This window comes from Haliotis rufescens, unplaced genomic scaffold (assembly GCF_023055435.1).
Source record: "Haliotis rufescens isolate VD_foot unplaced genomic scaffold, xgHalRufe1.0.p SCAF_19, whole genome shotgun sequence".
In the NCBI taxonomy this organism is placed as follows: domain Eukaryota; kingdom Metazoa; phylum Mollusca; class Gastropoda; order Lepetellida; family Haliotidae; genus Haliotis; species Haliotis rufescens.
In genome coordinates, this window is record NW_025963879.1 from 15160121 (window position 1) to 15172985 (window position 12865).

Consider the following 12865-nt stretch of genomic DNA (forward strand, 5'->3'; position numbering starts at 1 on the left):
GCGTCCACGATTATTGCACTTTTATAGCGATGTGCATGCGTGCGTGCGTGCGTGCGTGCGTGTGTGCGTGCGTGCGTGCGTGCGTGCGTGCGTGCGTGTGTGTGTGTGTGTGTGTGTGTGTGTGTGTGTGTTGGATATTACATAAAACATTCATCTTGCGCGTGATGATAGTTCGAGTTGGATAAGCATGTTAACTATGATCTTCTTAAGGTAGAGAATGGTCCGCCCGGAGAGCGGAAGGTCCAGGGTTCGATCCCGGGCCGCGTCATACAAAAAGACGTTAAAAGATTGTATTTGTTGTTACCCTGTCTGGCGCTCGGCATTAAGGGGCTAAAACAAGGACTGGTCGGCTCGGAGTCAGTATACTGTGTCTGAGTAGGGTATTCATGTTAAACTGCGGCATGGTATCTCAGTGAGCTAGCACTATAAATCGGCATCAGTCCGGACTAGTACAAGCAACCACACACACACATACACGTGCATGCACGTCGCTATATAAGTGCAATAATCTTGGACGCGACGTTAAACCCAATTTCACCTCACCTAAGGTAGAGAATGCCGCGCATGAATGTATCAATAAGATTCCCAGGGACATGGGGGCTTTTCGGCAGGAATATCCAAACAGAGAAGACTTAAATGGGGATCGGGTGAACATAATGTGGTACCTGGTAGATTGTGTGTCATCAAACCGGACAACTTTGGTCTTTGACTGATTTTGGCGTAAAACACACTTATTCATTTGAATGTTCATCTTAATTGTTATTGATGAACACGTAATATATTTTAAAGAAATAAAACAGTGACATAATAACTACAATTTTATGTGAGTACGAGTAGCTCTATTGGAGATGGAGATGAATAAGTGTTATAAAGTTGTAAGATTCTTCACAACCGTGTAACAATGAATTGACTTTATTGGGTAATCCAAAAAGACATATCGACCTAAAATAGCCAAATATCATACGATTTCACTTGTCCACCATCTTGGATGCAAGGCGAAAACATTTCAGCGCGTTTGAAGCTACTGAGAATGCCCCCTCAGAGTTGGACGAACATTCTGTGGTAGCGCGGCGTGGTTGATCAGAGGCTATCAGCAGTATTTCCTGTCCAGGTTATTTAGGTCCGTTGTTCGTGCGTGCGTGCGTGCGTGCGTGCGTGCGTGCGTGCGTGCGTGCGTGATTCTCCTTAGGTAGAAAATAAAGATCCACGATGTTCGACCTGGTAGAAGTGTGTAATCAAACCGCACAGCATTGTTCTTTGATTGACTGTGGCGTCAAAACAAACTCATTCATGTACTTGACCTGAATGTTCATCTTAATTGTTATGGATAGTCACGGAGCCGTCATTCAGAGAACAGGGTGTCATTCGATAAAAATAAAGTAATGATAGGATTACCAGAAAAACGGGGTATAACACCCAAGCCAATAAGCTTTGCTCAGGAACACCAGAGTAAGTCAGTACAATATTGAAAACTGCCCCATAATTATGTATGACAGGCTAGTCGGGTATTGCTACTTGTATATGTGAAAACAAAGTTATTAAAATGAATAGCAAAACTGATGAAAGTCACCAATAAACGTGTATAAATGTTATATCATCACTGCAAAAATAATGAGTGTTTGTCTTTAGTATTAACATTCAAATACGTGATATCTATAGCTATATTAGCGATATTATCTACGTTCCACCGGTGAGTAAGCGTTAGGCTTACTATCTCGTAGTATAAATGTTGCAAGAAATTGTATTTCTGAAGACATCACGATACAGTTTTTACGATGCATCACGTCTGCACTAGCGCTTGATAACAGCCTTGTGTTTGGGTGTTTCAGTAGTTTAAATTGCTGCTCTTGATATTGTTGATTAAACTTTGATACTATGAACAATATATGGTTATATGAGAGTATGACTTTAGAACGGTAACATGCGTTAATGTATATCTGATATATATATATAGGATGACATAAATAGAACAATGAGTAGTACGTCCAGATTAGAGTATAGACAACATCTAATAATTAAATTCAATTCATGTACAAATGAGAAAGTTGAATCCCGTCAATAAGGCGGACGAACCTTAAAACTATTAATAAACAGTAAAATAAGCAATATCGTTAAAATGTATATGCATATAATATCTGGCAATATACACCAAGATCACCTTCTACAAAAATAAGTTTTAAAAGCCGGTTGATATTCGTTTGCGTATTTGACGATTATATAACTTTCGAAAGTATAAATCCTTTTCCTATACTCAGACGTTCCTGAGCCTTGCGCTTTCCTAATTATTTGACTAAAATTATTACCGTTATCATTGTATTAGTTAATGGGAAATGCGTGCCGATCAAGTACGTGCCATATATAAAAGCGACATTGTACGATTCCGAACTTATCACGAGACTGTTTATGAATCATTGTCAAATAGTTGTGACATAGTGGAAACAATACGCGAAATCGCGCATGCACAGAAGGGAAAATTTGGACAAGGCATTAAGCAATCCGCATGCGCAGAACGATTGATTTCAGTACTTCCGCTAAGCGCTTCGAGTACAGCGTCAAACTCGGGCCTGTAATCTAACACGCGAGAACTGACCAATGAAATCTGAGAAGTAGGAATACCGGTAGACGCTGTTGCTTGATTGACAATGTCAATCAAGAAAGGGAGGAGCTTGATGATATTGTTCTCTCCCAGTAAATTCCGATGTCAAATAACGTCGTTATTTGGACGGAAAAACGATGGTTTGAAAGCATCCAAATAACGTCGTTTTCCCGTCCAATGGCCATATACGGAAAAAAACCCGCCGTTTTCGTGTTTGCAGTGTATAGCGCCTAGAACATTCCTCAGACCAGCATCACCCTGACCGTGATGCCTGCCGACATACACGGGTATGCGACCCCAACGACCCTCGTACATTATTTCCACGAGTAGTATACTTCTACCCTTCCATTTTAGAATGTAGTATCACCGACCGACCGCTAGCGAATGACACGGGTCGCCCCGCCATCCTCTGAGTTACAGAACGTATCTCGTCAGATTTTAAAGACAGGTATTGGATATCTGGAACATTCCCCAGACCAGCATCCCCCTGACCGTAATGCATCCCGACATACACTGGTATGCGACCCCTACGACCCTCGTACATTATTTCCACGAGTAGTATGCTTCTACCCTTCCATTTTAAAAATGAAGTATCACCACCGACTGACCACTAGCGAATGACACGAGCCACCCGGTATCGACTGTTATAAGAATAGTTACAGAACGTATTTCGTCAAATGTTAAAGCATTCTTATCTCTCACGTGTACTACATCGTTCAACATGTCCTTTGGACAAGTATTAGAGTGAACAGAGGTGACAGAGTGTGACCGACTAACCGATCGTCTATAATGTCCGATATTGTGGAAGAGCTGCTCCTTTGAAAACTTTGAACACGTATGGGCCACGGCGCTCGTTCTGGGTTCTAACGGAATACTTTGGCACCGTCAACGCAATTGTCTACTGTCTCGAGCACAAATGTAGCGATACCGAACATCCTGCATCCGCACATTTACGGTACTGTTCATACTATCCATACGTCCTGTCACTGTATAATTCCTTTGCAGTTTAGTTTAGTTTCTAAACCATATCCCTCCTTGACCACTACCCTGTCTTTATACCCTCACTCACGGACAGGAAACGTAATATACGCCCCGAAAGAATAATGAGGAGGCGGTAAAGGATCCCATGTCAGGGGTAGCTGTGGACTACTAACGTCCACTCAATGATTATTCTTTCTGTCTACTTTCAGGGGATGTGGCAAATCTACGGTGTATTACCTGACGTTTTTCGGACTGGCGAATCTGTATTATTACTCATAATGCAGCGGGCCCGTGAAGATTCCGGGGTAGAATAGGTCTTCAGCAACCCATGCTAGCCGTAATAGGTGACTATGCTTGTCGTAAAAGGCGACTAACGGGATCGGGTGGTCAGGCTCGCTGACTTGGTTGATGCATGTCATCGATCCCAATTGCGTGGATCGATGCTCATGATATCAATCACTGGATTGTCTGGTCTAGACTTGATTATTTACAGACCGCCGTCATATAGCTGGAATATTGCTGAGTGCGGCGTTAAACAACAAACCAAACCAAACCAAAAATCATAATGCAAGGGGTTATTCTCCCATACGCTATTGTTTGTTAACAGGAACAGTTGACGATCACTACGATTTCTTACCAATGTCAGCGCTTTCGTCTAATGTCTCGTACGCACCTGTAGTGAAACAGTGCATGAAAGCTAGTTTAGGAGATACACCTATCTAAAACAGGTCGCACCTCACTAGAAATGTGACAGGTCGGTACTACTACTACTAAAAATGTGCGGTGTTACTCTCCAATAAGCTATTTTTTGTTAACAGACGACGAACACTACAACTTCTTACCAGCCCTGGGGTCTTGACGCAACTGGTCTCTCCACGAGAATGGTCTTATTATAAAGATGAAGTCGCCTTAATTGTACAAGACCACGCTTAAATCGTGCACGAGTTTAACAAACGTGAGACAAACCATTTTAAAAGTATGTCAGAGTGTTCTAAAAGCGTGACAGATCGTGTCAAAAGTATGACAGACCGTTCCGAAAGTATGCCATTGGTCGTGTGTCTTTACAACACATTTTACTACTAAAAAAGATGGTAGAATGTATAACCCAACCAAAAGTTTGAGAGACCATTCCAAAAATGTGACAGTCCTTTCTTAAAGTATGACGGACCGTTTTAAAAGTTTGACGGACCGTTTTAAAAGTATGATAGCTCGTTCTGAAAGTATGACGGAATGTTTTAAGTGAGTGAGTGAGTGAGTGAGTGAATATGGTTTTACGCCGCTTTTAGCATATTCCAGCAATATCACGGCGGGGGACACCAGAAATTGGTTTCACACATTGTACCCATGTCGGGAATCGAACCCGGGTCTTCTGCGTGACGAGAGAACGCTTTAACCACTAGGCTACCCGAGTTGACTCACCATTACCAACCCGAGACCAAGACTCGTGGTATAGCGTGTTCGCCGCTGGACAGGAGAATAACAACCGGATAGTAGGATACATTTCAACGGATCACTCGATCTGTTCATTTATTTCACACGATAAACATTTGTTATGGCAAGAACATTCATTATAGCAATGTCACAATCATGTAAACACCGTCGGCGGACCACCCGTTTGTCCATAGGTAAAACGTTCAATTCACACCGGATTGTCACTACCCATTATCTCGGCAACGAGTCTCTGCAATTCAACGTCTAGCACGACCGTTCATTCTTGTTCCTCTCGGTTTTCGTCGACAGCCGACGTACTAGATTTATTCTTCGAGAGTAACCTTAAGTCCTCTCGTCTATCACCCCCTTTCGCTGTCGACGGGGATGCCCTTTTCTTGTGTTTCTTGACGGGAGGCGCATTCTTACCCATCGTGGATGATGGCGTTTCGAAGTCGTCGTCGCTCGGTACGGCGTTTCTCTTCCTGCCGTTTTGGAAAGTGGCTGGTTTCTGTTTCGGTTGTTTCTTTTTCGCTGCCGATGATTTGATGTCGTCGTTGCTGCTGTTGTCGCTGGTTTGGTCGGGTGTTATCGTTGCTTGTTCAGTCATGAGAATGTCTCTGACTTCCATTAATATTTTCCCTAATAAATTCTCTCCTCTCCATTTCGATGGACACATAATATTCGGGTCGTGTAGAGATAGTCCAACACCCCAACGTTTATCGTAAGGAATCGCCTCTACGAGCGATGCTTTTCGTACCACACCACAGCTTACACTGTTCCACTTCCGCTGGTTAAACTGTCTAATACGTTTTCCTAATCGTTTCTGTTCTGCAGGTGATGAACATTTTAAAATCTGCTCGGCTGTGTCCCAATCTCCGAATGTTGCATCCTTGCTATACATATGATATTGTTCGGAACAGTTAAATGTCTGGTCATCAATATGGATGACTGTAGTGTAGTGTTGACTGAACTGAATTTGGAATAAAACAGTACCAACCTATCTGTAATCTGTGTTGCCATGATGGAATATTCACACGCACAGATCTAGACGTCCACACAACCTGTCTATCTGAGCAAAATTGGTTAAATTGGGTATATGCTTTCATCATGTCCTATAAGTAGCACGTCCATAATTACCATGCAAATTGGGTTGGAAAGGGTTAGTATACTCGAACGCGTAACCTACCACGTGATTCGTCGACCCTATGCCGTGACTTGGACCAGTCATTGCCCACCGTCCCTGTTTTAGCGCTACAAACACGTCAGTTGTCCCCAGTGCGCTCAAACAACAAGATGTCTAAGAACGTGGATAGCATGTTCCAGATCAGTTACGCCCTGACTAACGCCCTATCACATGTCATGGTAGCTCTTCGCCACAGCTTGAACAACAACAGCAACGACGAAGAACAACAACCTTCCACCAGCAAAACCCAGCATAACGACCCATCACTGATAACTGAAAACATACTCTTACTATCTTATCGTTTTCTACCTCCCATGATATGTTTTTTCATTCCGGTAGAATACCGCCGTCTTACTGCCTTGTATTGTAGAGAGCTTTACACGGTCAGGACGACCTGCGGGGTTGTTTTTGTGTGTCTAGATACATTTGTCTTGCGGTGTAGTATTGTAGAGAGCTTTACACGGTCAGGACGACCTGCGGGGTTGTTTTTGTGTGTCTAGATACATTTGTCTTGCGGTGTAGTATTGTAGAGAGCTTTACACGGTCAGGACGACCTGCGGGGTTGTTTTTGTGTGTCTAGATACATTTGTCTTGCGGTGTAGTATTGTAGAGAGCTTTACACGGTCAGGACGACCTGCGGGGTTGTTTTTGTGTGTCTAGATACATTTGTCTTGCGGTGTAGTATTGTAGAGAGCTTTACACGGTCAGGACGACCTGCGGGGTTGTTTTTGTGTGTCTAGATACATTTGTCTTGCGGTGTAGTATTGTAGAGAGCTTTACACGGTCAGGACGACCTGCGGGGTTGTTTTTGTGTGTCTAGATACATTTGTCTTGCGGTGTAGTATTGTAGAGAGCTTTACACGGTCAGGACGACCTGCGGGGTTGTTTTTGTGTGTCTAGATACATTTGTCTTGCGGTGTAGTATTGTAGAGAGCTTTACACGGTCAGGACGACCTGCGGGGTTGTTTTTGTGTGTCTAGATACATTTGTCTTGCGGTGTAGTATTGTAGAGAGCTTTACACGGTCAGGACGACCTGCGGGGTTGTTTTTGTGTGTCTAGATACATTTGTCTTGCGGTGTAGTATTGTAGAGAGCTTTACACGGTCAGTACGACCTGCGGGGTTGTTTTTGTGTGTCTAGATACATTTGTCTTGCGGTGTAGTATTGTAGAGAGCTTTACACGGTCAGGACGACCTGCGGGGTTGTTTTTGTGTGTCTAGATACATTTGTCTTGCGGTGTAGTATTGTAGAGAGCTTTACACGGTCAGTACGACCTGCGGGGTTGTTTTTGTGTGTCTAGATACATTTGTCTTGCGGTGTAGTATTGTAGAGAGCTTTACACGGTCAGGACGACCTGCGGGGTTGTTTTTGTGTGTCTAGATACATTTGTCTTGCGGTGTAGTATTGTAGAGAGCTTTACATTGACAGCACGACATTTACAGACCTCCTTCAAAATTTGTAATGCTATAACGTTTGCCTCGAGAATACAACACTCGCTAGTTTATTCATTGATTCGCTGAAATACGACGTACAGCGACGTTACAATATGGCAGACATGATCGGACCACACACACACAAACCGTTGTCCGCATCTGTCGGTCATTTTGCGATGCCACACATTAAAAATAATGCTTCCTGCGGTTGACGAGACACACACAACATACGACCACCATCGGAATGCCGAAATATCGTAACACCACAACTCGTTTATTCGAGATCTAGACTCAAACTGCCCTCCCCGAGCTCCGTTACACGCTCACAACCTATCCAGATATACTAGCAACGTGATTAAAACAGTCGATCGCTTACCGATACTCACCAAACATTAGAATTACCCCCACTCACTGTCAGTGTTTACGTTCGTAACCGCTTCCGGTATATACAGTTATGTCCTTTTGACCGTACGCGCTTGTCTCAAACACTAGAAACCACGGTTATGATCGCCGTGTCGTGACGGCACGAGTAGAATGCGTTGTACGACGTCACACACACCCGTAGTGAAAGGTCACGCGATTTTACACACATAACTCCACGATGCTACGACGACACGAACGAAAAAACGCTAATGATCACCGTGTTGTGACGTCACGAGTAGAATGCGTTGTACGACGTCACACACACAGGCGCGCACATCCTTAGGGAATGGTCACGCGATGTTACACCCACGATTCTATGACGTCACACAACACCGATCCCTATAAGGAATGATCACGCGACGTTACACCCGCGATACTATGTCGTCACACGACCCCATCAAAAAAGGCTATCACCATAGGGACAAACACAAAACGTAGGTTATGACCGCCATTTTTTGACGTCATCACGAGGTATCACCCCCTTTCCGTAATCCCCCCTTTGATCTATTGTTATTTTACGGCTCCACTGTTCTCTTAAGGATTTAGGTAAATACCCCAGGGCATTCATAGGGGCCAGGGCCAGACCAGCGAATTTCCGAGGTGACGTAATATTGCGTTTTGATATCACATTAATTATGTTTCAATCACAGAACCTAAGTATGAGAGTGCAATGCAAGATTTCAAAGAACGTCATACTCTTAAAGAAAAAATGTTTGATCAAGGTTACAACATTCAATGCCCCAGTAAAGCTTTCAAAAGGATTATGGTAGGCATGTGGATGACATATCAAATTTTGACGTATCAGTGACACAAATGATATCTGATTTTTCCCTATTTTTATTTGTACCAAATCTTCCCATGTTTAAGGTGAAAAATTGACTTGACATTGCATGTGTTTGTGACGTGTATCACCATTGGGGCAGGTTACACTCACCTTTTCGCGAACTCCTGGTATCGTTACTGTTTATAGTGATTCATAAAGACATGCTTACAATTTTGTATCGAAATAAGGTATATTTTCAGCTTCAGCTACAAAACCATATCGACCCGTGAAGATTTATTGATCGTGTGTGGTTATTTATTGATTTCACATTTCAGTTTTGTATGTCCTAATATCTGGGTTAACCTACATGTTTTAATCTCGGAATTTGACATGTTATACATTGCACGTGAAGATGTTTGTTTGTTTGTTTGTTTGTTTGTTTAACGCCGCACTCAGCAATATTCCAATTGCGTGGATCGATGCTCATGATATCAATCACTGGATTGTCTGGTCCAGACTCGATTATTTACAGACCGCCGTCATATAGCTGTAATATTGCTGAGTGCGGCGTAAAACAACAAACAAACCAACCAACCAACAAAACCATATCTGGCACAGGATTTACCTTAGAAACAGTGGAAATTCCCTCTACAGGTTACACACAACCAACTGTTTTCCCATAGACTTCTATAGTAACGTTACATCTTTTTAAAAAATAACTAGGCATTCATCAGCCATTACATTTGCATGTGTGCACAGTCTGGCCTTAAAGGTGCAATAAAAACACAAATCTTGGCCTGGTTAGCCAGCTCCTTTTCTGAGTACAGGAAGCTGAACACACCAACCCCAGTTCCGCACCAAATATCACCTACTTGAAAATATCTGTGCTCACATAAAGCACAAGTCATCTTGTTAAAACAGTCAGCACCAAATATTGAAAAATATGGGCAGTTTTAATTACTGGATGGATGTGCATTTAAAAGACATAAAAATCTTACACAATATCATCCAATCACAGTCTGTCTCTTGATCTGCACTGTCACAACCAGTTCTGATTTAGTGTAGTAGAACCTAAAGAGTTACTCTCAGAGTTTAACTTGGCTCTGATTTGTGTTATTTAAATGACTACGTATAACGTAGTCATTTAGATAATTAAAAAAAAATATTAAAAAAATAGTGCAAAGTGAACTTCTGAGAGTAACTCCTAGATCGAATTTCCACCGTTCCTAAGGTAAATCATGTGCTAGACTTAATAGTAATCTTTGACTTTGGAGGTAACATTACATATCATGTGATGTGTCATGTGACTCAATAACAAAAAAACTGTTCAGAAAGTAACAAAAACAAAAAGGTATGTTATTAATATTTATTTTGACTGTTATATCAAAACAATTATCATATTTCAGTGATTTTGTATGAATTTAGGAGCAACCCAAATCATAGGGTAACCACACTAATGATCAAAACGTAGAGAGGGATGTCACAGCACACTGCCACAAATTGCTGCGCCCTAAATATTATTATTTTGTGATTCCCAAAAGCCAATAACTCACTGAAAATGCAAGTGAATATCCTTGCAACACTGGTAAGTGAATGTATTACCTAGGCCATATGTAAACATTGTGATACTTACAACATGTAGTAAAATGTCCATTTTAGAATCATAGTCAAAGGATGTGGATAATTTGAGCTGAATCTTTCAATCAAAGCCTGACAAACCAGGGCCCAGTGTTGCTCTTTGCCTACGTATGCAACATCCCTGTGTGTTTCCTGTCACACCTAAAATTGTTTATTGAATACTTTTGTGGAAATAATTTATTATCTTACAGACACTTTATTCACTACAAATACCACCATGTACTCCCTGAAAGTTCCCAGGTGGCATATTCATTTCAGTGAATGGAGGCTATTTTGAAGGGTTAGAAAAACTTAAGTCACTAAATGTCCTACTCAGTACTCTTACCATAAGGAGTACTATTTGTGCTAAAGGTTTTTTTTATGAATATGACTCAAGAACACTCTTAGATTTAAGAGTAACTTTGGGTATTTCTATAATTTTCTGCGACTTTAAACCTTTTAAGCACTCGAAGAACGTTTATGAATTCCGCAGCCCCAGATATTTGTTTATTCAAAACTTTGAGCTTGTACTTTTTACAAAGAAAAGCACCTTGCAAAAATGTAAATAATGTAATCTAAATATTTTTCCAACATTATTTGATTATTCTTTTCAGGATTTTTCGGGGTCGATTTATTTTTTTCAATAGAATGCTAGCCTAATTTAAAAAGAAAAGAAAAATACCTTGCAAAAGTGCAATTTTGGTGACAGGCACATTCTTTTTTTGAACATTATTTTAATTTTTGTTCAAGAATTTTCGGGGACTATTTGTTTTTTTCCCGATAAAATCCCAGCCCTCTCCCCCCCCCCCCCCCCCAAATGTTTTGATATTATTACATATGTCACTTATGCCAAGCTCTTTGATTAAACAATAAATGTAGTGATAGTTATGTTATCTGTTTCTGTTTCCTTATTTTGGTTTGTGCATTCTACCAATGACAACATCACGCACTGACTTAACCCACTCTGAAAGACATGCAACAGGTTTTATCATTTGTGGCATGTGCAGTGCATTAAGACTTTTGTGAGACATTGTTAGTTTGTGTTCGTGACATTTATAAAGAAGACTAACGTACAAATAACGTAAAACATTACATACACTGAATTCAATCATGCCACAGAGCTATGAGGCTATTAACACTAAGCGGTACAATTTAAAAAAACAACACTGGCCATGGCTCGTTACAACAGAGGCTGTAACCTGTCCTTGTGTGCCTTGTCATAACACAGTCTTAATTTAAGTAATGATCACCAAGACAATGTAATCAATGGTTAGAGATAACCTCTATCAACTTTACAACGAGAACGTTAAAATGTATTCCGAAGACAACACTGTAATTCTGATGGGAGACTTCAATGCATGTATCGGAATAGCAAACGACCAGTGTAAGATTGACCCAATTATTATGCTTCTGGCCCATTCAGTTATATTACAATTTGGCAAATCTCGATATGGGCCTTCCGCGCACTTTTCACGATCTTCTAAAAATGATAACCTCCTTTTAGATTTGTGTAAATGTATATCCATGTTCATAATGTCGGACATAACTTAAATTTGTAACAGGGATACAGTATTGCTTACCTTCAAATCGCTCATGTAGTTGATCTCGCCCTCACAAGTGTTGACGCTCCATATCCAATATCCGGTTTGAAGTTCCCTGGTTTTAACCTGTGCATAGTGACATGCTCGTATCTATAAAGTTACAAAGTCCATTACAAGGAAAGGTGACTCCACTCCAACATCACCAACACACGTTGATCCCCGCCGATTTCACCCTGAGAAGTGACGGGTTTGTGTCACATGACACACGAGTGTATTGCACACTATTTTTACTGTTCAACAAGCATAGGGGAGGCTACATGATTTGACGGTGACCCTGTTGACGTCTTAAAGAATGACACACGTCTTATTTTCTATCAACGACTTTTTAACCTTTTTAATTGGGAAAGATGCCACTAGAATGGAGTTAAGGTATGATTAGCCCCAAACCTAAATCTTCAACATATGCCCTACGTGATCTATTGTCTTACCAAAGGATAACTTTGACTTAACTTAGAAACTTAGTGAGTGAGTGAGTTAAAATTTAACGTCGCATCGGCATTATTTCAGCCATATCGCGACGAGTCCAAGTTAATATATTCACAATTTAGTCATTTATGCAAAGTAATAGTTAAAAACAATATATGAAACATATTTGAGCATACTATATTTAAAAAAATTTCATGAAACATATTTGAGCGTAGCAATATCATGTATATAGTTTTAAAACACGGGCTATAGACCAGAAACCAAAGCTAGGCCACCTCGCAGGGGATCATGGGGACTTACAGTACCTCTGCTTCCTGCATGATACCCAGCAGGATTTACGTCATCACTTTAGCCACTGGTGGTTGTGCACAAAACTAGCCAATATTAATAAAAAAACTCAGCAATGAGTTT

At 41.2% G+C, this 12865-nt stretch overlaps 1 protein-coding gene across 1 annotated transcript in view; it reads right to left on the bottom strand.

Moving 5' to 3' along the window:
* Window positions 1–12184, bottom strand: part of LOC124128722 — a 44725-nt gene extending 32541 nt beyond the window's left edge. Inside the window, exon 1 of the mRNA XM_048398925.1 lies at window positions 12008–12184. The gene's annotated coding sequence lies outside the window, so the exon portion shown is untranslated. The remainder of the gene's footprint in view (window positions 1–12007) is intronic.
* Window positions 12185–12865: the final 681 nt, after the last annotated feature.